We start from the raw sequence: 26,925 nt of genomic DNA, 5'->3' as shown, positions 1-26,925 counted from the left end.
TGAACCCCCAATGCATATTTAATTATAAAAACTCATTATAAAGCTTGTAAAATATGCATTAAAATACTACAGATGATATGATTCTGTAAAGGTAACTTCTATTACTAATATATTTTTACCTGGCAACCCCAAAAAGAATCTGAAACTACATAGATACTAATGGGAGAATTCTAAGATTGCCCATATGCACTGTGCAATAAGACTACTGTTTTAGTCCTGTTCACTGGTCATGTGAATGATTTTGGTGAAAATTTACCAGTGGTTGCATGGTTGATATTTTTTCAGTTCACAAATTCTTGTCAAGAATCAGTTTAGGGGCCAGCGCTGTGGAATAGTGGATGAAGCCACCACCTGCAGTGCCGGCATGTATATGGGGCACAGGTTCGAGTCCCGGCTGCTCCACTTTCAATCCAGCTCTCTGCTACGGACTGGGAAAGCAGAAGATGGTCCAAGGCCTTGGGCCCCTGAACCCAAAAAAGGTGGAAGACCTCTCTCTCTCTCTCTCTGCACCCCCACTTCTGCATCTGCCTCTGTCTCTCTGTAACTCAGCCTTTCAAATAAATAAATAAATCTTTTAAAAAAGAATCAGTTTAAACCAAGGGTACATTTTTCAAGGTCTTTAATATAGAAATTGGATATCAGCAAAGAAGCATATCATAGTATGCTTTCTATAGAAATTTGTAAAAAGAGATAAAATTGACATTGTATTCTGATAAAACTTTTGATTCCAAAAGAAGACATAGCAATCATAAATATTTATGCACTGAATACAAGACCACCGGTTATATACAGAAAATACTATTAGACCTAAAGAAAGAGAGACACTCCTAGACAATAAAAGTGGGTGACTTCAACAATGCACTCTCATCAATGGACAGATCATCTAGATAGAAAATAAGTAAAGACACATCAGAGTTGAAACATAACATCAAACAAATGACCTAACGGACCAAAAGCTACATTCTATTCACCACATTGAACATTTTTTCAGGGTATACCAAACATTAGGCCACAAATCAACTCTCATTTAATTTGAAAAGACTGAAATCCTATCAAGTAACTAGAAATAAATGAACAAAAAGAGAATACTCAAAAAATATATGGAAATTAAACAAGATGCTCCTGAATGAACAATGGGACACTGAAGAAATTTAAAAGGAAATAAAATCTTTCTTGAAATAAATGAAAATGAAAACACAACATATTAACTCCTGTGAGTTACAGCAAAAGCATTATTAAGAGGTAAGTTTATAGCATACAGTGATTATATTAAAAAAGAGAAATGTTTCAAATTAAAGATCTAATGATGCATCTCAAAAACTTAGATAAATAAGATCACACCTTTAAGCAGAAGGAGGTGAGAAATAATATATGTCACAGCATGAATAAATGAAATTTAAAAAAGATCAAGAAATCCAAAATTCATTTTGAGAAGGTAAACAAAATGGATAATCCTCAGAGGGGATTCCAACATGGAGGAACAGGGAAATGGAGGACTGCTATAGGCTAGGATAAAATAGAAAAAAAGGCAAGAAAGTGCATTCTCAGGGGAGACTGGAGATTCTGTAAGAGGAGGAGAGATGCTGTGGGTCTGTGTGGAAGCTGCAGATGCTCAGCAACAAGCACTGATACTACACAAGTCCCAGCAGCCGAGAGCTGGAGAAAGTGCCGGCTCTGAAGACCAAGGTAAGATCAGGCTGCAGTGGCCCATGCCAATGCTGAAATAGCTGCAGAGACAGCCTAGCAGAATACACTGTCTTGGGGTGTGACTTGGACCCTGAGGGTAATGAGTATCCCCTAACCCAGCAGAAAAGTGAGACAATATCTCCCCATCCCCTCACAACAGCCCCCAACAACCAGCTCAGAGAGGGCAGTCACCATATTGGATATGCTAGTAGCTGCAGCAGCTCTTGTGCAGGCTCCCAGCAAGAGTCAGGGAAAAGGCACCATCTTGTCTCAAGTAGCAACAGCCCAGGTGCACACACCCAGCAACAGGCAGGGAGAAGGAGCCATTCCGACATCATCACTAGCTGCAGGGACTCTTCTAAGTGTCCATAAACTGGCAGGAAGAAGCATGACTGTGAAACAAGCAGTGCTGTGGCCAGTAGCTCTTGTGGACATGTATGACCAGGGATTTCACCACAGGGAAAAATCTGTGTTCCCCACCGACTTTCAGTCTGGGTGGAAAGACTGACAGGGGGCTGCAAATGCACCTATGACTATCATGAGCCCTTAGCCTCTCAACATAATGCAGGCTCTGGAGCTCAAACTGCCTAAGTGGAGAACCCATAGGCAACTGGCTCTCAGAATTTCTCAGACTCTCCAAAGACAGAACAGGTTAGTGCAGTGGGGTGGGTCTTCTGCACCCTGTGTCTGTGGGAGCTCTGGTACTGAGACTGTGGGAACCCAGGCATGCAGGAGAGGGTGCACGGTGTAGCTGGTTTCTGGGAAAATACTTGGGTAGCTCCACAAGCTCAGCACCCTGGCTGCCTGGGGTGGGTCACTGCAGCAGGATCTGTGCTCACACTGAACACTGCACAGACCCTTTGTGGCAATCATGCAGAACCACAGAACCACAGATGAGAACAGCACCCACTGAGGGTTAACAACAGATTTCATGAGGCAGATCTCTGGAAAATTAACAGTCAAACAAAAAAATGAAGAACAAATTAGAAAAGTGAAAAATAGGGTTGGAGATGTATGGGATACTACCAAATGACACAATATAGGGTCTTAGGTGTTACTGAAGGCATGGAAAGAGAGAATGGATTAGAAGGCCTTTTAGTGAAATAATTACAGAAAACTTCCCGAATTTGGAGAAAGTAAGTATGTCCAAGTACTAGAAACACACAGCACTCTTAATATACATGACCAGAAAAGACCTTCACCATGACATATTGTAGTCAAATGCTCCACAGTAAAACATAGAGAAAAGATTCAAAGATATGCATAAAGGGAAATGTCAGATTACTTTCAGAGTATCTTCAATTAGACTTACAGCTGACTTCTCATCAGGAATTACTACAAAGAGCTGTAGCCCAACACATCAGGAAACCTAGAAGAAAAACATTCCTGGACACACACAACCCACCAAAATTGACCCAAGACACAGAAAAACCTAACAGATCAATAAACAAGACAAAAATTGATTCAGTAATAAAGACACTCCCAACAAATAAAAACCTAGGATTGGACAGTTTTACTGCTGAATTCTATCAGACATTTAAAGAAGAACTAACTCCAATCTCAAGCTATTCAAAACAACTGAAAGAGACGGAAGCCTTCCAAACTCCTTCCATGATGACAGCATCACCTTAATTCCTAAATCAGAAAAGGATACAAGAGAGAAATTACACACAAATGTCCCTGATAAGCACACACAAAAAAATCATCATCAAAATACTAGCCAATTGAATACAACAACATATAAGAAATGATCATTCATCTGGACAAAGTGGGTATTATCCCTGGTACACAGCGATTATTAGCATTCACAAATCAATGTGATACACCACATTAACAAAGTGAAGAACAAAAATGATATGATTATCTCATTAATAGCAGGAAAAGCATTTCATAGAATACAACACCCTTCCATGATGAAAACCTGAGTAAAAACTGTATATAAAGGATCCAAAAGACTCTACTCAGAGATTATTAGAACTCGTAGGAGGTCCAAATATGGCAGAGTAGGGAGTGAGCTTAACTCTTCGCTTCTAGCCCAGGAGATGATAGTTTAAAAATGTGGAGAGAGTGTAATCTAAGGATAGAATTAGTGAGTCAATGGCAGAGGAAACTCTACCGAAATTAGAGAGACAGGGTGGACCTACGTGGCAGGCATGGATGCACATTGCTCAGGACTCTAGCCTACCCAGCCAACAGCCTATGGACCAGCACTGGAAAGTGAAGTGAGACAAGACCACAGCAGACCAAGAAGTGGCAAAAAAGCTGCAGAAAGAGTCTAGAGCGAACCAGGCTTGGAGCCCCATGGGAGACACTGTACTAGCCAAACTAGATGATAAAAAGAAAAAGAATGGGGTGGACACGTTTCTCTCTCCCAAATCAGTTTACAACAGCGTCCTGTAACATGCCAGTAGAAGGGTGCCATTTCAGAGATACATCACAGGTGCACCAGCTCGTATCTCTGCCCAGCAACCAGCCAAGTGGAGACTCCTGATTCTGGTGGGGAGAACTAACAGGGGGCCGATAGCTTGTGACTGTGTGAAGTGTCTGTATTTGGACACGGGAAAAAACTGAGGGTTTGTGGGAAGACTCACAGTGTGGCTAGGACTTTGAGCAGTTACAGTGGGAGACTCCATATGCTCAGGGTTTCCTGGTTACCTGGTGAGAGATACTGCTAGGGAAACTGATCTTACACTGAGGAATGCACAGATCCTTTGTGTGGACCTTGGGACAGAGCGGATAAATATAATACAAACTTGGGCTAGCACTCTAGCCTGGGTCTCCATTGAGGAGAGGAGCTCAGCTGCACAGAATAAATTCCCTTTTGATGAGAGAGAGAGAGAGAGAGAGAAAGAGAGAGAGAGAGATTTGCCACAACAAACCTGTGTGTGTCACCTGGGGCATTCCCTTATCCCTGGAGAACTGAACACAGCTCTCTGGCCACCCCCACTACAAGCCTCCAGATATTCACTAAGAAAACCTTCCACTTATCTACACAGTCATAGTCCAAAGATAAAAGTTGCCACAGAAAAAAAAAAAAAAGAGAGAGAGAGAGAGAGAGAGAGAGAAAGAGAAAACCAACAAGTATCTCCACAAATGCCAAACAATAAATACACCAATTCAAGAAACAAGAATAGAAAGACAATATGATGACCCCAAAAGAACAAGACACTTCGGAGCCTGAACTGTGGCATAGTCGGTAAAGCCGCCATGTGCCGTGCCAACATACCATATGGGTACTACTTCAAGTTCTGGCTGAACAATTTCCAATCCAGCGCTCTGCTCTGGCCTGGAAAAGCAGTGTAATACGGTCAAAGTCCTTGGACCTCAGCACCCACATGGGAGATCTCCATAAGCTCCTGGCTCCTGGCTGCAGATTGGTATACAACGGCCATTGTGGCCAACTGGGTAGTGGCAAGCTGATGGAAGACTTCTCTCTCTCTATCTCTCTCTCTCTTTCTCTGCCTCTTCTTCTCTCTCTGTGTAGTGCTTTCAAATAAATAATAAATAAATCTTAAAAAAAACCATGAAACTTCAATACTAGATTGTGAAGATGATGAGACAGAAGAATTGAAGAAATGGAATTCAAAAAACTGATCGTAAAATACATAGAAGTAATCAGAAGCAAATGCATGAACTACTGAAATCCATATTGGACATGAAAGAAAATTTGTCCCATGAAATTGAGATCTTAAAGAGAAATCTCAATGAAATGAAAAATGCAACAGAACAAACAAAAATGCAGTGGAGACCTTTAACAATAGAATTGATGAAGCATAAGAAGATATCGGCATAGAAGACCAAGCACCAGAAACTATATAATCAAACAAAAGAAAAAAGAGGAATTTGGGAAACAAAAACAATTCCTTACTAGAATGCAAACATGAAGAGATTGATGCAATGCTGGATAGGGAATTCGAAAAACTGATTGTAGGTTACTTAGAAATCATCAGAAGTAAATCCACGAATTAAAGAAATCCATAGATGACATGAATGAAAAATTTTTCCACGAAATTGAAATTTTAAATAGAAATGAAATTAAATGTTAGAAATCAAGAACTCAATAGCTCAAATAAAGTACGTGGTAGAATATCTTAGCAACAGACTCAGTGAGTCAGAAGAAAGAGTATCTAACTTAGAAGACAATTTTCTTGAAATTTTACAGTCAAACCAAAAAAATGAAGAAGAAGAAATCAGAAAACTTAAAAACAGTCTTGGAGATTTATGGGAAAATATCAAATGACCAAACATACAGGTCTTAGGCGTTTCTGAGAAAGACAGAATGGATGAGAAGGCCTTTTTAGTGAAGTAATTACACTAAACTTCCCTAATTTGGAGAATGAAAGGGACATCCAAGTACAGGAAGCACACAGATCTCCTAATAGACATGACCAGAAAAGATCCTCACTACAGCACATTGTAGTCAAAATCTCCACTGTGAAACAAAGATTCTAAAATGTGCATAAGAGAAATGCCAGATAACTCTCAGAGGATCTCCAATTAGACTCACAGCTGACTTCTCATCAGAAACCCTACAGGCTAGTAGAGAATGGCACAATATATCCCAAGTCTTAAGAGGAAAAAAAAAAGGTCAACCCAGAATACTGTACCCCACAAAGCACTCATTTATCAATGAAGGGGAAATGAAAACCTTCCACAACAAAGAAATTGAAAGAATTTGACATCATTCATCCAGCCTTACAAAAGGAAGTGCTTACTTAAGGAAGCACTACACACACGAATATACCAACATGGTCATCACTATGAAAGAAGGTGAAGGCAATTCCCCAATAAAACAACAAAGGAAATCCACAGGAAAAACAGGAATATTTATGGGAAAATGGTAGGGTCAAGTCACTATCAACAGTCACCTGGAATATAAATGGTCTCAACTCTCCAGTTAACACACAGACTAGCTTAATGGGTTGAAAACAAGACCCATCTATTTGTGCCTACAACAAACAAATGTCACCTACAAGGATTTGCACAGACTGAAAGTGAAATGATGGAAAAAATTATTCCACACTAACAGAAACCAAAAAAATAAAAAGCTGGTGTAACCAACCTAATATCAGAAAAAATAGACTTTAACACACAAACTGTTAAAAGAGACAAAGAAGGACACTGTATAACAACTGAGGGATTAATTCAACAGATGTGACTATAGTCAAGATATATGCACCCAATAATTACAGGGCATCTGACTACCTAAAATAAATGGTAATGGACCTAAAGGGAGTAATGCACTCCAACATAATACAAATGGGAACGTTCAATACCCCATGTTCAGCAATGGACAGACCAACCAGATGGAAAATTAGCAAAGAAACAACAGAGTTCATTGACATATAGACCAGATGCGCCTAATAGATATCTACAGAAATTTTCATCCTACAGTTGCAGAATACACATTCTTCTTACCAGGGCATGGAGCTTTCTCTAGAATAGGGCACAGAATAGGCCATAAAGCATGTCTCAGGAAATTCAGAAAAATCAAAATCATACCATGCATCTTCTCTGACCACAATGGGGTGAAACTGGAAATCAAAAACTCAGGAATCTCCAGAACACATATTAACATGTGGAGACTGAACAAAATGCTCTGAGTGAATAGTGGATCATAAAAGAAATCAAAAGATAAATCAAAAAATTTCTGTAAAACGAATGAAATGGCAATAGAAAATATCAAAGCTTATGGGATAAAGTAAAAGAAGTGTTAGGAGGAAAGTTTATACCAATTGGTGCCTAGATCAAGGTATTGGAAAGGCACCAAATAAGTGAGCTATCAACAGCTCTCAAGGATCTAGAAAAATACAGGAAATGAACCAAAAATTAGTAGGACAACAGAAATAATTAAAATTAGTGAAGATATTAACAAAATTGAAATACAAAACACAATACAAAAGATCAGTAAAAAAAGCTGCTTTTTTTGGAAAAAAATAATATACCATCAGGCCAACTAAACAAAAAGGGAGAATACCCAATTCAATAAAATTAGAGATGAAAAAGGTAGCAAAACAACATATACCATAGAAATAAAAGGAATCATCAGAAATTATGACAAGAAACTGTATGCCAACAAATTGGAAGACCTAGAAGAAATGGATAAATTCCTGGATACATACAACTTACCTAAATTGAGCCATGATGAAACAGAAAACCTAAACAGACCATTAACCCAGAAGGAAAGTGAATCAGTAAGACCTTCCCAATAAATAAAAGACAAGGACTGGATGACTTCACTGCTGAATTCTATCAGACATTTAAAGGAGAACTAACTCCACAATTCTTCTCAAGCTATTCAAAACGAATTCATTGGTGGGAATCCTCCAAAACTCCTTCTATGAATCCAGCATGATTCAATTCCTAAATCAGAAAAACATACAACAGAGAAAGAGAATTACAGAACAATTTCACTGTTGAATATACACACAAAAATCCTCAGCAAATGCTACCTAATCAAAAACAACAATAGATCAGAAAGATCCTTCACCCAGACCAAGAAGGATTTATCCCTCGAATGCAGGGATGGTTCAACTTTCACAAATCAAACAATGTGATACACCACATTAACAAACTGCAGAATAAAAACTATATGATTATCTCACTCAGTGCAGAGAAACCATTTAACAAAATACAGCACCGTTTCATGATGAAAATTTTAAGCAAACTGGCTACAGAAGGAACATTCCTCACCACAATCAAGGCAATTTGACAAACCCAGGACAAGCATCCTACTGTATGGAAAAGTTAGATGCACTCCCACTAAGATGCAGAACCAGACAAGGATGCACACTTTCATCATTGCTAATCAATACAGTCCTGCGAGTTTTACCAGAGCCAACAGAAAAGAAAAATAAATTCAAAGGATAAAATTAGGAAGGAGGAAGTCAAATTATCCCTACTTGCAGATGACATGATTCTGTATTTAGTGCATCCAAAAGACTCCAATAAGAAACTACTGGAACTCATAAGAGAGTCTGGTAAAGTAACAAGATATTTAAAAAACCAGAAATTAATAGCCTCTGTATACCCAGACAATGCCAAGGCTGAGAAAGAACTTCTAAGCTCAATCCCATTCACAACAGCTACAGAAAAATTAAATACCTTGGAATAAATTTAACCAAGGACAGCAACTAAATCTAACATGAGGATTACAAAACAATAAAGGAAGAAATAAAGAAACAAAAATGGACAAATCGTCCATGTTGGTAGATTGGAAGAATCATTATCATCAAAATGCCCACACTACCAAAAGCAATTAATAGGTTCAATGTGATATCAATCAGAATACAGATCTAGAAAAGAGATGCTTAAATTTATTTGGAAACACAGGAGACCCCAAAATGCTAAAGCAATATGAACAACAAAAACAAAGCCAGAGGCATCACAATATCTGATTTCAAGGCATACTATAGGACAGTTGTACAGCCTGGTACTGGCACAAACAGATGGATAGACCAATGGAGCAGAACAGAAACTCCAAATATCAACCCATGCTTCTACAACCAACCTGTCTTTGACAAAGGAGCTAAAATAATGCCCAGAGCAAGGAAAGTCTCTTTAACAAATAGTGCTGGGTAAACTGGATCTCCACATGCAGAAGTATGAAGCAAGACCTCTACCTTACAGCTTACACACAAATCCACTCAACATGGATTAAAGATTTAAATCGACAACCCAATACCATCAATTTCTTACAGGACATTCAGGAAAACCGGCAAGACACTATCATAGGCAAAAACTTCTTGGAAAAAACACCAGAGCACTGGCAATCAAAGACAGCATTTACAAATAGGATTACATAAAATTGAGAAGATTCTGCACTGTAAAAAACACTCAACCAAGTGAACAGCCAACCAACAGAATGGAAGAAATTGTTTGCAAACTATGCAATTGATAAAGGATTAATACTAGATATATAAAGAGCTCAAGAAACTCAACAACAAAACAATCTAGTTAAGAAATAAGTGAAGGAGATAAACAGACATTTTTCCAAAGAGGAAATCCAACAGACACATGCAAAAATGCTCAGGATCACTAACCTCAGGGAAATGCCACCCAAAACCACAGTTAAGTTCTCACCTCACCTCCATTAGAATGGTTTTCATATAGATATCAACAAACAACTAATTGCTGGTGAGGATGTGTGGAAAAAGGTACCCTAATCCACTGTTGGTGGGAATGTAAACTGATACAGCCACTGTGGAAGATGGTATGGACATTCTTCAGAAACCTGAATATACATTTACAATATGACCCAGCCATCTCATTATGGGGAATTTACCCAAGAGTAATGAAATCAGCCTATGAAAGACTGATATGTACCCCCATGTTTACTACAGGTGAATTCACAATGGCTAAGATGTGGAATCAACCCAGATGTGCTTTAACTGAAAAAAGATAATGAAATTTTTCAATATGTACACCACAAAATACTACACAGTCCTAAAGAAAAAAAAGAAATCCTGTCATTTGAAGCAAAGTGGTTACAACCGGAAAACATTATACTTAGCAAAATAAGCCAGTCTCAAAAGGACAAATACAATATGTTCTCTGCAAATTTCTGTTAATAATTAATAGTGTATCTATAATGTAATCCACAGAAGTTAAACTGCCAATTTCCGATGTGATTACTTTGAACAGCCATTATCTCAACTGCTGAGGAACAGGTTTTCTTTTTTCATACTATTCCTTGAACTCTTTACTTACTATAGAGGTAATCATATGTGCATAAAGTTAATTGAAAATAGATCTTATGGGCCGGTGCCATGGCATAGCAGGTAAAGCTGCCACCTGCAGTGCTATCATCCCATACTGGGGCCGGTTCAAGTCCTGGCTGTTCCTCTTCTAATCCAGCTCTCTGCTATGGCCTGGAAAAGTTGTAGAAGATGGCCTGAGTCCTTGGGTGCCTGCACCTGTTGAGAGACCCAGAAGAAGCTCCTGGTCCTGGCTCCAGATTGGCACAGCTCCAGCAGTTGCAGCAAACTGGAGAGTGAACCAGCGGAGGAAAGACTCTCTACCTCTCCTTCTCTCTCTGCGTAACCCTTTCATATAGACAAATAATAAATATTTAAAAAGAAAATAGATCTTCACAAAAAATGAGAATGTGAATAGGAGAGGGAGGAGGAAGAAAGGTGGGAGTACTGATAGGGTAGAAAATAATCACTATGTTCATAAATTTATATTAATGAAATTTATGAAGTGTGGGGCCAGCACCGTGGCTCACTTGGTTAATCCTCTGCCTGGGACACCAGCATCCAATAGGAGCGCCAGGTTCTAATCCTGGTTGCACCTCTTCCAGTTCAGCTCTATGCTGTGGCCCGAGAAGGCAATGGAGGATGGCCCAAGTGCTTGGGCTCCAGCACGCACATGGGAGACCAGGAAGGAGCACCTGGCTCCTGGCTTCGGATCAGCGCAGCACCTGTCAGTGCGGCCATTTTGGGAGTGAACCAATGGAAGGAAGACCTTTCTCTCTGTCTCTCTGTCTCTCTGTCTCTCTCTCTCACTGTCTATAGCTCTACCTTTCAAATAAAAAAAATTTTTAAAAAGAAATTTATGAAGTTTGTGTACCTTAGATAAAATGTTTTGAGCAAAATATTTATAATAACAGTAAAAAATGGTAATCTATAAAAATAATATTTATTTCATACTATTTGCTGAGCTCTATTAAGTATATGCTTAATCTTATGCATTTAAAGTTAACTTAAAATAAATCTTACTAAACAAATAAGAAAGGGAATAGAGATAGAGGAGGAAGAAGGGTTAGAGTGCGGCTGGGAAAAAATAATATCTCTTTAAATTTGCATTTATGAAATGCACGAAATTTATATAACTTAAATTTTTAAAAAAGTGGAAAAAATCTCAAGAATAAAAGTTTGAACTAAATACAAAAGGCCCCACTATATAATATCTATAAGAAATTCACTTCACAAGGACACACATACACTGAAAGTGGAGGGCTAGAAAAAGATATTCCACACAAACAGAAAATAAAAATGAGGAGAATTGGCTATCTTGATAACAAATAAAAAACTTGAAATCAAAAATTATAAAAAGAGATAAAAAGGACATTGCATTGATTAAATTTTATTCAGCAGAAGATATAACAATCATTAATATATAAGCAACCAACACAAGACCACCAAGATATACACAGAAAATAGCATTAGACCGAAAGGGAGAGACATTCCTATACAACAATAGGGAGTAAGTTGAACAATGCACTCTCATTAATGGACAGATCATCCAAATACAATATAAATAATGACATGTGTCAAAGCTAAAATATTACATCAAGTCAATGACTTGACAGAAATTTATAGGACATTTAACCTAAAAGCTACATTCTTCTCATCAGCACACTCAACTTTTTTTTGGATATATTATATATGGGTCCACAAATCAATCCTCAGCAAATCTAAAAAGACTGAAATCCTATCAGGTAACTAGAAATAAACTATAAGAATAAAAATTGAACACTCATAAATATTTGGAAATTTAACTAGATGCTACGGAATGATGAGTGATCACTGAAGAAATTAAAAAGCAAATAAAACCTATCTTGAAATAAATGAAAAGTAAAACAAAACATGTGAAACACTGTTGATTAAAGCAAAAACATTAAGTGGGAAGTTTATAGCATACAGCAGTCATATTTAAAATGAGAAATGCCTAAAATTCAAAATCAAGTGATATATCTCAAAAATTTAGATAAACAAGAAAAAACAAAACCCCAAACAAGCATGAGATGAGAAATAAAATGGATCAGAACATAAATAAATTAAATAAAAAATATACTAGATCAGCAAACCAAAACTTACCTTTTTAAGATGATAAAATAGATAATCTTCAGAGAGGATTCCATTTTAACAGAAGAGGAACATGAGGCTTGGAAACTCATCCTTCCACGAACAACTCCCCCAGCTACCAAACTCTTAACCACCTGGAAATGTGGTCTGTTCCTCAGTTTCATGGCAGAAGTTCAAGGACAGAAACAATCAAGAAAGAAAAGCAATGTAAGTGCCCCGAGGTGGAAGAGAACTTGGCACCGTCACGGAACTGAGAGGCCAGCATGGATGGGGCAGAGGAGGAAGCTGCATAAGGTCAGATTCAGAGAGGTCCCATGAGGACACTCCTGCTGGTGCCTTGGGACTCATTCTGCCCCACCAGCCTCACTTCTCTGCTCACAAGGACTCACTCCCTGATTATGCAACACAGGCAGCATCATGCTGTGTCACCAGGGGCAAGTCACTCAGCCTCTCTGAGCCCCAACTTCTGCATGTGAAAATGAGAATAACGTGTACGGAGCAAAAGCCCCACTGTGAAAAAGTGACTGCCTGTGACATTCACCAAGGGGGAACCCAGAGAGGTAGACCTGCCCTTCATTTCCAAAATGAATTCCAAGGCGACCATATCATGGAGAGGTGGGAGGGTTCACAAAGACAAATGACAAATCAGAGATAACAGTGGCTGTAACTCAGTGAGAGAAAGCAGTGAAGTAACATGGTGATGAACAAAGCACTTCTGCATCCAGGTGCTGTGTGGGTTGGCCGAGAACTCCTCACTCACCCAGCACAGCTGTGACCCTGTGGCTGGTTAGTTAGCAGTCACTATTTTCTCCTGTGCATGGTTCCAACTCTTCCCGCAGGGGCATGCCATCATGAGAAATGTCACCTCCCTGGGGTCTGTAAAGAACCCACTTTCCTAATCAGCATAACCGCCACAAGATCAAGTGCGGCAGAGAAGCACCTGTGCCAGCCAGCACAGCCCAGGTGCCTATTGCACCTTCCCACGTGCTGCACCGACACATGGGGCACTCAGCCCGTATCTCTGCTACTTTTTGCTCAGAGAAGGAACTGCAGGAACTGGCAAGAGTTGCCACATTCCTGCCCTCAGAGTCCCAACTCCAGATGGCCCAGTGGCGTTGGTGCCCAAGCAGAAAACCAGGCAACCCTGAAAGGTGAGGCTTGGGCCTGACAGAGCCACACCTGCCCAGGTGCTCCAGGACCCTCCCCGTGCCCAGCACGCACTCACCGCTCATGTTCACCCACACTGTGTACCCCAGGAGTGGGGGTCTCTGCAGCTGCCATGTGGCCTGGGGGTCACGTGCTACGGGGGAACCTCGCGCCCAGCTCAGGCCAGTGGACACCTCCTCTCCAGCAGCCACAGCAATGTGCCTGGAGCTTGAAGAAAGTTTGAAAGAGTCAGGAATGGGGTAGAGGAGCCATGTCCCAGCCTGGCCCCGCACATGCAAATGTTCCCATGGGAGCACACCTCCCCAGCCAAGCTGCAGCTCTCTCACAGACTCGCTCCTGTGTGGGTTTGTCTCCAAAAAAGTGGCCAACCAAGGATTGTGGGCACTTACAGGCTGGACAGCCAGGAGCTGCAGTCCCTTGGTCCCTCCCTCCTCACCTGGGGGCCACTGGGACTTGCACCCTTAGCTCACCACCTGTGGGAGGCCGGCTCCTTGACAGGCCCAGCCCCCATGCCCTATCCTTTCTAGAGCAATAGGAGACAAAACATGTCAGTTTCTTGAAAGAGGATGCTTGGCCTCCCCAGGTGAACAGTCCTGGCAACACTGTTTTGCAAAGCTGAAATACAAGTCTTACAAAATCCACTTTGGTAAAGAAACAAGTAAAGCAAGGGCCATGAGGGCTTTGTTCTACAAGACTCTGCAAAGCAAAAGCAAGGCTGCAGAAGCAGTCAGAGTTGAGTTTCCCTGGTGAGCTCCCAAGCAGGAAATAAGGAGAGGAAAAAAGCCCTTCTCACTCATGCTGCAGAGCCCTGGAAAACAGCAAATTCCATGTGTCTAACTGTCTTCCTAACCCTTTGCCACTCATTCATTCATTCATTCATCCTTTTGTTGCGTATTCAACATTGATATGGGGGGGTCGTTTGGCCCAGAAGTAAGATTTGTCTGGGGATGCTCCCAACCTAATGGGGGGTGCTTTGGTTCCAGTCCCAGCTCCCTTGTGGATTCCAGCAGCTTGCTAATGTGCACCCTGGGAGGCAGCAGTGCTTGGGTTCCTGCCATCACATGGGAAACTCTGAGTTCTGGCCTGCTGGGCCTGGCCCTGCTCCTGCTGTTGTGGACATTCTGGCAGTGAAAATACAGATAAGAGTTCTGTGTGTGTGTGTGTGTGTGCATCTGTACATGATGCCTTTCAAATAAAATACATTTAATGCAGTTTTTCAAATACACACATAGCGGTGAGTATTTTGGCTCAGCAGGTTCAGCAGCTGCTTGGGATGTGCATATCCCATAGTGGAGTGCCTAGTTGGTCCTGGCCACTCTACTTCTGATCCAGTTTTTGTGCTAATGCACCCGAGAGATGATATATGATGGCTCCAGTACTTGAGGACCAAGGTTCCTAGCTCCAGGCTTCTGGCTTCAGCCTGGCCCATCCGCAGCTGTTGCCAGCCTTTGGGGAGTGAATCAGCAGATGGAGGATCTGAAAATATCTCTTTTTCATCCCCACTCCTCATTTCAAATAAATGCTGCAAAACATGGAAACCACACACACTGATCATCAACCCCTATAAAGCCAGTAGGAATTTGATGGACAAAGGTGTGCAGAGTAAACTTACTGGGGTCACAGGTGGCCTCCTCAGAGCCAGCCCTTGAGCTGAGACCTGGAGGATGAGGAGGAGTCACCACAATAGCAATCCCAGGGGAAATGAAGCCAGAGGAATGACTCTTCAAGGTCAACACTAGTTACTGCTGACCAGTAGGAACACAGACTTAATTCACATTCTGTAAGAACCAAAGCACAAAGAACAATACCTAAATATTTTGAAAGTTTTTGTTTTGTGAAACAGAGGGACAAAGAGGGATTGGATTTAGTCAACCCAAGTTTTAGAACCAATTATATGGCCACCTTTCTGCATACTGTGCAGAAACAACAGTCCCTGCCCACTCAGAACTAAACATGCTCTAAGAATATCATAGTTAAAATAATTCCAGCATTTCAACATCTAATCTGGAAGTAAAAATAACCTGCACTGAGGTATCCAGGACCTTAGTTTCCTAAGTGCAACAAATAACCTCAGCAATTGATGCTTACTTCTTAAAATTCTAGAGCCATTCTCTGATCTAGTTGACTCTGTTGAGCCCCACAGTCCAATTAATGTAATAATATGACTGGGATACATACATTTTTACATGTTGTGTTTCCTCATATAACTACATTCACAAAGATAATGTAACAGAATACATTCCTCAGGAATTTTCACAAAATTAGGGAAACACTGGGTATCACAGAGGAGAATCAGAGTTCAGTGGGCGATGACACACACACAACTGTCTACTTGGGTTTCCCAGTCAATGCTATCACTGCTGTGCTGGAGAACCTTCAAGGCACACTGAGATAAACCATCTTAGCAAATCAGGAAAAACAGGAGTCAAAGCCTGCGAGCAGAAACTTCCTTTCTGGATGACCAGATCCATTTCTCAGTTCCTATCCACTAAGTACAACTATAAATCCAGAAAATAATACCAAAAAAACCTGGAAATTAATACAGTGGCTGGACGTCTTCATCGCCCACCTGGTGGTTCACCCATCCTGGCATCAGCATTCAGCCAGGTAGGCTCATTCCTTCTGGAACTATATGTGATACCTCTGAGCACATATACATTTTAAAGTATACTTATAACAACATACAATTTATGATATGTAACAAAAATAATTTATAATATAAAATACACTATTTAATTTGTAGCATACAATGTAATACACAATTTATTCTTCCTTCCATCTGGCTCCTGAAGGCCTGAGTGTCCCTGACCCATGTTTGGGGCCATCACACGATATGCACAAAGAGTTCAAAAAGACTCACCAGGCAAAGATGGATGAACCTGAGTCAGAGGCCCGGTGAATCCACTATCACTCCTCAGACACCAGCGGCCCAGCCTTCCTGCAGGTGTTGCTCATCATGGAGCTCACCTCCTTGTTCCAAGTCCAGCGCCAGGGCTCTGCACAGCATCTGAGGAAGAACGCTGCAACGCTGGACACCAAGAAGCTAAAGGGAAATAGTGGGACTGAGCAACACTTTTATAAAATTGTTATTGTCATGTTTAATCCCAGTGAGAGTCAAGTTGGGAGTTGATAATTTCTTTTTTTTTTTTTTTACAGAGGATCAGTTTAGTATGCATTAAGTAAAGATTTCAACAGTTTGCACCCACATAGAAACACAAAGTGAAATATATTGTTTGAGTACTTGTTATAGCATTAAATCTCAATGTACAGCACATTAAGGACAGAGATCCTACATGAGGAGTAAGCGCACAGTGACTCCTGTTGTTGACTTTACCAATTGACACTCCTGTCTATGGCATCAGTAATCTCCCTATGCTCCAGTCATGAGTTTCCAAGGCTATGGAAGCCCTCTGAGTTCTCCGACGCTTATCTTGTTTAGACATGGTCATAGTCAAAGTGGAGGTTCTCTCCTCCCTTCAGAGAAAGGTACCTCCTTCTTTGAAGACCTGTTCTTTCCACTGGGATCTCACTCGCAGAGATCTTTTTGCCAGAGTGTCTTGGCTTTCCATGCCTGAAAATTTTCAAGAATGGAATCCAGGGTGGCCACTGGAAAGGGAACAGAATATTTTGCCAATTCTCCCTCCCAAATTTCTTCTCCTGTATATATTTCAACTGCCCTACAATTGAGTCACATTTCCATCAAGATTTTACATTTCTGAGTATTCCACCTGCAGGGCACCCCTCATAAAAGGAAGAACGAATTCATTAGCCCAGCTCTTGTCTCTGGGCTGGCAGCAATCACACTCTCTAAGAGGCTCGCGTGTCTCACATGGATTTACCTGAGGTTTTTCCTGGCATTTGGACAATTATTTAAAATGCTAAAAAGGGTGATGTAGAAACAGGATTATTGAGGTGAAGAAGAGAGGAAGGGAAGTTGTCATGGGACCATGACTTCCCAATTGAATAGTTCCTTTCTCAGGTCTGTGTTAATTGTAAGGAAGTATACTGCCTACCACACACACACACACACACACACATATCTCTCCAGCCCCAGTGCAGAGAGAAGTATACTGTCTAACACACACACACACACACATACACACACACACACACACACACACCCCTCAAGCCCCAGGACAGAGAGGAACTTGACCTCTATGCTAGAGGTTGATATTTTAGAGCGACCCTGTACTCTCCTGCCATAAACTCACATGATCTGCTGACTGTCATTAACGATGGCCAGAAACTTCATGGATTGCTCAAAAGTTATTACCTAATTACCGAGGGCAACACAAGCATGGTGCTAAGCAGCATTGTTCATGCGTCACCTCAATTAATACTCACAATAGCTTCTCAAAACAAAATCCCCAGGAAGCAAGGTCAGCATCACCCAGGAAAATGCTAGAATCACAAATGCTTGTACTGCTGCTACTTGAGACATGCCAACATGCGGAGCCCAATCTCTGATGTAACAAGCTCTCCCCAAAATTCTGATGTGTGCCAAAGTTGGGGAATGATCACTGAGAGAGTGGGGGCTGTTATAATTTCACAATGAACACCTCAGGCCCAGAAAGCTAAATTGATCATTCAAGGCACAGAGAAAGCAGAAGACACCATATTTGAAACCAGACAGGCTAACTCCAGAGCCCAGTCCCTCAATCACAGTGCTACAATGCTCGTTATCCGAGGAATGAAGTATGGATTGAATCAGTGAGCATCAGACAAAAATATGCCAAATGAGTCTGCAGTGATAACTCTAAATCTCAACAGCTGAGCCAGTGTTGGGCCACAAGAACAATGAGACTTCTCAGAAACATCAAATTGACTCTACATCCACCAAGTTGGTAGCAGTCAAATAAATTAGGAGCTGTCCATTTGATGGAATATAATTCAGCTCTAAGTGTGATGGTTGCCAAGACGTCCAATGGCCCATAAAAATACTTAGTGTATAAGGAGGCAGGAAATACTAAGTCTGAGACCAGAAGCACCAGTATGGGCAGTTTTTCCCCAACAGTCACAAGTGGCTGAGGATTTGGGATACTGGGGCATTTAACAACCTGTGGGTGTGAATGGATATTGGCAGTTATTCTGCACCAAAACTGGGTCATAGATATTTACATTTTAAAATATGCATGACTTATGACCCCAAACCCCCACTTCTTAGAAGGAATCACATGTGCATAGTCAAGCTGGATCATTATCACTGCAGATCAACACTTCTAAGGGGGAAAATCTCACAAAACGAAACTGCAATCATTACGTGGATTGGATAAATAAATCAGGTTTCTTCTATATTGAAGAATGTGATCTGTACATTATAAGGAACCTAGATATCCCTGAGATACAGAGAGAGAGAGAGAGAGACTCTCTATACCATTTGTAAGTTTCTTGAATACACTGTTAGGAATAAAGTATAAAATTAATTATCTTAAAAGCAAAAGGATTGACCAGCAGGGAAAGGAGGGACGCCCAGGGCTCCGAGTCCACACATCGGCGCTGGAAGCGGAGGTGAGCTTAGTAACCGGAGACATTGGCGGGGAAACGGCAGACAGAATTTTAGAGGGAAGCAGGCTTTGAAGCGGGAAAGTTCAACAGACTACAGGAGAGAAGGGAAAAAAATAAAAATAAAAATAAAAATAAAAAAAAAGGTGAGGGCATACTGGCATGGACAAGTTCCTCTCTCTGCCAATCTTGCAAAGGCAAGCAAGAGACAAAGAGCTGGGATATACATAATAAAAGGGGAGAGTTAAGGCTACAATTCAGTAGCCTAGGCAACCCAGGGGGAGTCCGCAGGACTCTATGGGTAGAAGCCAGAGATCTGAAGCTAAATACCATCCATTCTGCTCAGCCTTGCAGTATTACTTACCTCCTGAATAAAAAAATAAAATAAAATAAAATAAATGAATAAATAAATAAATATTTACCACACATAAACTTTGCACACCTGTAACCCTGAAGAACCAAGCTGAGCTCTCAGGCCACACCCATCTCAAGCCTCCAAGGCTCCTCCAACAGCAGGCAGTCCACTTAACACAGACATAGTATATAAAAAAAAAACACCTCACAGTGAGGGAAAAAGAATTAACCATGCCAAGCAATAAACACAGAAATCGAGGGAACAAGATCAAGGATGACACTATGACGCCTCCAAATAAACGAAACACCCCAAACCAAGATTATGAAGATGATGAGATAGAAGAAATGCAAGATACGGATTTCAAAAAATTTATGATAAGAACATTTAGAAGTTTTCAAAAGCAAATCCTTGAACTACAGAAATCCTTATTGGACAGGATTGAAAATCTCTCTCGTGAAAATGAAATTTTAAGGAAGAATCAAAATGAAACGCAGAAACTAGTAGAACAAGAAAGTGTGATAGTGAAGAGAAATCAAAATGAAATGAAGAGCTCAATAGATCAAATGACAAACACATTAGAGAGCCTTAAAAACAGAATGGGTGAAGCAGAAGAGAGAATATCGGACTTAGAAGATAGAGCACAGGAAAACATACAGTCAAACCAAAGAAAAGAAGAGGAAATTAGAAATCTAAAAAATATTGTTGGGAATCTACAGGATACTATTAAAAAAACCAACATTCGGGTTCTAGGAGTTCCAGAAGGCATGGAGAGAGAGAAAGGATTAGAAGGCCTTTTTTTTTAGTGAGATACTAGCAGAAAACTTCCCGGTTTGGAAAAGGACAGAGACATCCTAGTACAGGAAGCTCATAGAACCCCCAGTAAACATGACCAAAAGAGATCCTCACCACGACACGTTGTAATTAAACTCACCACAGTGAAACATAAAGAAAAGATCCTAAAATGTGCAAGAGAGAAACGTCAGATTACTCTCAGAGGATGTCCAATCAGACTCACAGCACATTTCTCATCAGAAACACTACAGGCTAGGAGGGAATGGCGAGACATAGCACAGGTGCTAAGAGAGAAAAATTGCCAGCCCAGAATATTATATCCTGCCTGTGGGGAGCAGCTCGGACTAGACTGTTACTGGAATTAAGACTTATTCTATGCATCTGCTCTCCCACAATATGGCGCTGGGAGAGAAGTAAACAGCTTCCGCACAGCTGCCTCCAGTTCAACCAATTAACTGTAGGACTTGCTCCTGATTGGAGGAGAGCAGCGTACTCGGCGTGTGGGCAGCCGAGTTGGGATTGGCGGAGGAGGACTATAAAGGAGGAGAGAGACGGCATGCACCAGGAACATCTAAGGGGAACATCTAGCTGAAGGAACACCCGTGCAGCCCCCGAGAGAGCCGGCCGGCGGTGTGCCGCTCCCCTGCGGAAGTGGGGAATGCGGCCAGGGGGAACTGCCCTTCCACGGAGGTGGAAGGGATAGTAGCCAACCCGGGAAGAACCAGCAGCAAACCCGGGGAGGGCCGAGCAGACAAAAGAACAGCGCAGGGTCCTGTGTCGTTCCTCCACGAAGAGGGGGAGCGACATAATGGTGCCGTGACTCGGATAGGAAACCTAGCTTGGATAGGAAACCTAGGACAGATAGCAAACTTAGGAGGGAAGAAACGGGAAGAACTGGGAAAATATCGGAGAGAGAAACTAGCAAACAGCCTAGGGAAATTACCGGAGAGAGAGACTAGCAAACAGCCTAGGGAAAAGCCGGACGAAAAGGGTGCCGGAAGAAGCTATTGAAAGCCTAGGCATAGACTCAGATACGGACTACGGGGGAAGCTGGGAGGAATCTCTAAGGTCGAAAGCGAAAGTGAAAGCTAGAACAAACAGACTCGGATGCAGACTGTGGGGAGAGGCCAGAAGAAATGAGGGAGGAGTATTGTTGGAAGAAAGCTTGGGGAAACATACCGGGTAGAGAAAAATGTTAGGGAAATTGAAGCCGCGGGGGGCAGGCCGAGGCGGAAACGAAAGCCACTTTGGGATTCTCAAGTTAGCCCGGGAATAGGGGGCGAAAAGTTGAAACCAGAAGCTGAGACGCAAGCCAGATTGGGATCCGTCTGATTAGCCCGGGGAGCAAAGGACGGGAAGCCAAACCGTGGGGCGGAGACGTACGCTGGGTTGAATTCGCCAGGCTAGCCCGGGGAACTTAGATTGAATGCTAGTGGCGGACACGTAAGCTACGCTGTGTTACTCGCGGAAGCCGCCGCGTGCAGAGAGAGCACGGGGCGTGAATAGATAGGAAACGGGGCTGGCGTAGGCCGTGGTTCAGACGCGAAAGGGTTAAGCGTGGAGACCGCGGAGCCGCGCAAAGCCGGGAAGCTGCGCAGATGAGAGAGGCGCGTGGGCTGAAGCGGCGCAGAGCCGGGAACCCGCCGGCGGGGCGAGGTGCCGGAAAGCCGCAGGGATAAGAGAAACAGAAGTTTAGAAGTAAAGTGAGAAAAATAGGAATGCTGGAAGATAGAAGTAAAATGGGAGAAATAGGAATGCCCGGAGATAGAGAAATAGAGAAATAAAAAGGCCTCCCTACAACACTGCAATGTGAGAGCTTGGATTCGGTCTGCCTAATCAAATGAGGCGATGAGCACCTGCGGGCAGCTAGCAGCTTATGCGCCGCAGGTCACCGAAGACAGGCACGAATTAACATCAGTAAGGCTTCCCCACAATACAACAATATTAAGCTTGGATTCGGTCTGCCTGATTTAAGGCGGTAAGCGCCAGCAAAGCTCGACCAGAGTATGAGCTGCAGGTCACCGAAGATAGGCACGAACCAACACTAATAAGTCTCCCCCACAATAAGGCAATGAGAAGGCTTGGATTCGGTTTGCCTGATAGGTTTTGTAAACACCTGCAGGCAGTTCTAGCAGAGCAGAGTATGCGCTGCAGGGCACCGAACACAGGCACGCATCAGCGCCTAAAAACCTCCTCACAACATGGCGAAGAGAGGACCCGGATTCGGTTTGCCTGATGGATAGGACTTGTAAGAGCCTGTGGCAACTCTAGCAAGTAGAGCAGAGTGTGTGCTGCGGGACACCGAAGACAGGCGCGTATCAACGCCAAAAAAAATAAAAAGAAAGGGGGATCTGTGGGGAGCAGCTCGGACTAGACTGTTACTGGAATTAAGACTTATTCTATGCATCTGCTCTCCCACAATATGGCGCTGGGAGAGAAGTAAACAGCTTCCGCACAGCTGCCTCCAGTTCAACCAATTAACTGTAGGACTTGCTCCTGATTGGAGGAGAGCAGCGTACTCGGCGTGTGGGCAGCCGAGTTGGGATTGGCGGAGGAGGACTATAAAGGAGGAGAGAGACGGCATGCACCAGGAACATCTAAGGGGAACATCTAGCTGAAGGAACACCCGTGCAGCCCCCGAGAGAGCCGGCCGGCGGTGTGCCGCTCCCCTGCGGAAGTGGGGAATGCGGCCAGGGGGAACTGCCCTTCCACGGAGGTGGAAGGGATAGTAGCCAACCCGGGAAGAACCAGCAGCAAACCCGGGGAGGGCCGAGCAGACAAAAGAACAGCGCAGGGTCCTGTGTCGTTCCTCCACGAAGAGGGGGAGCGACACCTGCCAAGCTCTCATTTGTGAATGAAGGTGAAATAAAGACCTTTCATAGCAAACAGAAATTGAAAGGCTTTGTGGCCACTTGTCCGGCCCTGCAAAAGATACTTAAAGATGTGCTACACTCAGAAACACACACCTGTTTTTTTTTTGTTTGTTTGTTTCTGTTGGCATGGAATATCTTTTTCCTACCTTTCACTTTCAGTCTGCATGCCTCTTTGTTAGAGAGATGTGTTTCTTGTAGGCAACAAATAGTTGGGTTGTGTTCTTTGAGCCAGTCAGCCAATCGGCGTCTTTTAACTGAAGAGTTAAGTCCATTCACGTTTAATGTGACTATTGATACATAATGACTTTGCCCTGCCATTTGCCAAAGATTAGTTCTAATATATGCTTTGAGCTTCCCATGCTCTTTTACTGGTAGGTGTTCTTCCTTTCCCTTCTTTCATATTGATGGCACTTTGTAGTTCTGAAGCATTTCTCTGGCTGAGTGTCACCTTCCTTATCCTGGCCATACTCGCTTCCATCACTTTCCAAAACATCTCTGCTTCTTGCCCTTCTCCTACATCCCTGATGACTTCTTACGGAAGCCTCTTCCTTCACTCACCTCCCACACCATTAGCACTCCTCCCGGGTTCTGTGTTACTGCCACTGTTCCTCTCTGTTTATCATTTTCTTGGATATTTTAGCCATTTTTAGAGTTAAACTAGAGATGATGATGGCTCCCAAATCCTATATCTAGCCCTAATCATTCCCATATCAAAATAACTGGACATTCATTGTACCCCACCAACCAATTCAACTCAACAAACTCTAAAACTGACCTTACCATTTACCAACTCAAAACTCAGTGCATGATACTTGTCTACCAGCCAGCCAGAATCTACAGGAATGGGTCCTACCAAGCAGAGGCTGGAGAATTTACCTGCCACAACTTGGGGGTGAGGTACAACCAACACTTAGTGTGTAAACACTAGAGAGGATGCTAAAGTCTTTAATGCATAAAACAACTCCCCATGGCTATGAATTACCCAAATGTCAAGAGACCCACTGCTGAAAATAAGCTTTTTTTCTTCCTTTCTATTTATTTATTTTTAATATAAATTTTATAAATAAAACCTTAGGAATACAGTGAATTTTCCCGCCATACCCATCCTCCCACCTATACTCCCACACCACTTCTTCCTCCCTCTCCCCTTCCCAGTCCCATTCTCCATTAAAATTTATTTTCAATTAACATTATACACAGAAGACAAATTCTATATTAAGTAAAGATTTCAGCAAGTTGCACACACACGTGCTCAGACACACATACACACACATACAGTTTGAGAACTAGTTTTACAGTCAACTCTCATAATGCAACTCATTGAGGACAGAGATCCTGCATAGGGAGTTAGAACACAGTGACTCCTGTTAATTTAACAATCTCACATATGAGGTCAGTGAAACAGCTTTAAAGCCATAGCTGTACCTGTATGGTGTGGAGCCCAGTGGCTATGCTTATTCCTGTCCCTTTCACAGACTCTGCAGTGGGGCCCAGAATCGGCACTCTAACAAGCTTCCCAGTTGACTGGTAAGTACACTAAATGGTAAGAGTCACTGCTATGAGGCAGAGCCAACCTTAATGTCAAAGAATTTCACACATTCTTCTTCAACGACAAGCACTGGATCACTTGATACACAATAAGAAGCTGAAATTCAAAGTCTGAGTAATCCCCTAACTTCAGCCTTTAGGATCAACATCCTCGGCTTTCATGGGAGTTACTTAACTTTGAGTTTTCCCTTTATTAGCACAATCCCAGAGAAACTGACCCATAAACTTCACAGTACAAAGTAAAGAGTGTTCCATGCACAATTTGTTTCTTCAGTCCTAAAGCTCGCAACTTGTTTCTTGCCAAGTTGAAACTCGGAAATACAGAGCCATGTTTGGTGCTCTGCCAAATGGAGAGGCTGCAGCAAAAGCGACTTGCAGGAAAATCTTCAAACCTTTTCATTTTATTAAGCTTAGTATATATTGTGAAACACACGAAAGATACTGCTCTTGGGATAAAAGGATAAAAATAAGAGATGGACGCAACAGTCGGAGCTAAGCAGATTTGAAGCCAAGAGCCAGTAGCTTCCTCCAGGACTCCCACACAGGTGCAGCAGCCCAAGGACTTGGGCCCTCTTCTACTACTTGGCCAGGCCACAGCAGAGCTGGAACGGAAGTGGAACTCCTGAGACTTGAACCAACACCCATATGGGATGTTGCTACTGCAGGCAGCGGCTTCATTCACTATGCCATGGCTCAGCCAACCCACTGCCCCAAATACCTAGGCTGTTCCCACTTGTGATCCAGCTTTCTGCTCATACCCCTGAGGAAAGCAGAGGAAGCAGCCCAAGGGCTTAGGCATCCGAACCCACACTGGAGTACTGGATAAAGTACCTGGATTCTGGTCTGTCCTGGCCCACCCCCAGAACACTGTAGCCACCTGGGGTAGGGACCCATACATTGAAGATCTCTCCTGCACTGCCTCATCTATAACTCTGCCTTGCAAACCAATCTTTAAAAGTAAAAAATATCTAGTACTTACTATGAGGTGTCACAACCTTGGACAGGCTGGAACAGAACACAGAGGGATTCTTGGTGTTTCTCTAAGCTTCTGCTTTCTCCTCCGTGTGTGCAGTCTGTGAAAATTCACTGGATTACATGCCAGTTAATTCGAGCGCCCCGTGCCCCCATGCCCCTGCACACATACCTTACACTGCCGCACAACCCGCAGCAGAGAGGACGTGAGTCAAGGCCTCTTCTCATGGATGTGGCCAAGGCTACATCTGGCCAGGCACAGGAAACCCCCAAAACAGTACTGGAACCGTGGGAAAAGTTCTTCCTCTCCCAACCACCCACCACACCCTCTAGGACTCCTGTCACACTCCCCCTCCCTTTCCTTTCTGCAACACGCCTTTCTTAGCTTCGTTTCACGCCTCCCCACATTCATACCACCTTTTCATTCTCTCCCATTCCTCTCTGCTCCCGCTTCTCCCTTGACACTCTTCCTCCTCCTACTATCCCCTTAACCCCCTTGCATGCACACGCCCACACCATGACAGAAAGGCCAACATGCCAAACTCAATGCAGAAAGAGTGTTTCTGTTCTTCTTGAACAGGAACTCAGTAAGAGGCATACTCTTCTGGAAGGAGCCGAAGAAGAGAACCGAGCCTAATAATTTCCGACTAGAACCCGGTGTGCCGGCGCCGAAAGGTAGAGGATTAGCCTAGTGAGCCGCGGCGCCGTCCGAAATAAGTCATTTTGAAAGGACAAATACCATATGTACCCTGATTTGTGGTAACTAATACAGACCTAAAGGGTAATGGGTACGAGGGAAACTGACATTCTGTGATAGATGATTTTCTACAGTGTTTTTTTTTTTCTTCATACTGTTCTCTACTTATTGTGTGGTTAAACATATGAGTATATAGTTAACAGAAAATAGATAATTATTAAGAATTAAGAGTGGTAACAAAAGAGGGAATGAGCAGAAGGGTGTGAGAGCGGGATGGAGGGATTGTAGCATGGGAAGATGTATCAGTATGTGTTGACTCTGTATAGAAGAAATGCAAGAAATTTGTACACTTGACATAAAATTTAAAAAAAATAGATAATCCTCTAACCAGACTAACATAACAAAAGAGAAAAACTCTACAGTAAGTGAAATTACAGATGAAAAGCAGACATAATAACCAACATCACTGAAATACAAGGCTTCAAAAGAAATTACTATTCAATATCATATGCTAAAAAATTGGAA

General features: G+C 42.3%; 1 long non-coding RNA gene across 1 annotated transcript in view; it reads right to left on the bottom strand.

The window, feature by feature from the left end:
* The window catches only part of LOC149120475 (uncharacterized), a 72,737-nt gene that overhangs the window by 32,294 nt on the left and 13,518 nt on the right, over positions 1-26,925 (bottom strand). The window contains exons 6-9 of the long non-coding RNA XR_016226054.1: positions 25,711-25,804; positions 16,522-16,704; positions 15,274-15,439; positions 12,507-13,868 (exon numbers count right to left, since the gene is read on the bottom strand). This is a non-coding gene — a long non-coding RNA (uncharacterized LOC149120475). The remainder of the gene's footprint in view (positions 1-12,506; positions 13,869-15,273; positions 15,440-16,521; positions 16,705-25,710; positions 25,805-26,925) is intronic.

The sequence above is a fragment of the Oryctolagus cuniculus genome, chromosome 19 (assembly GCF_051225735.1).
Source record: "Oryctolagus cuniculus isolate XC-2025 breed Fujian yellow rabbit chromosome 19, ASM5122573v1, whole genome shotgun sequence".
Lineage (NCBI taxonomy): Eukaryota > Metazoa > Chordata > Mammalia > Lagomorpha > Leporidae > Oryctolagus > Oryctolagus cuniculus.
This window is presented reverse-complemented; position numbering and strand designations above follow the sequence as displayed.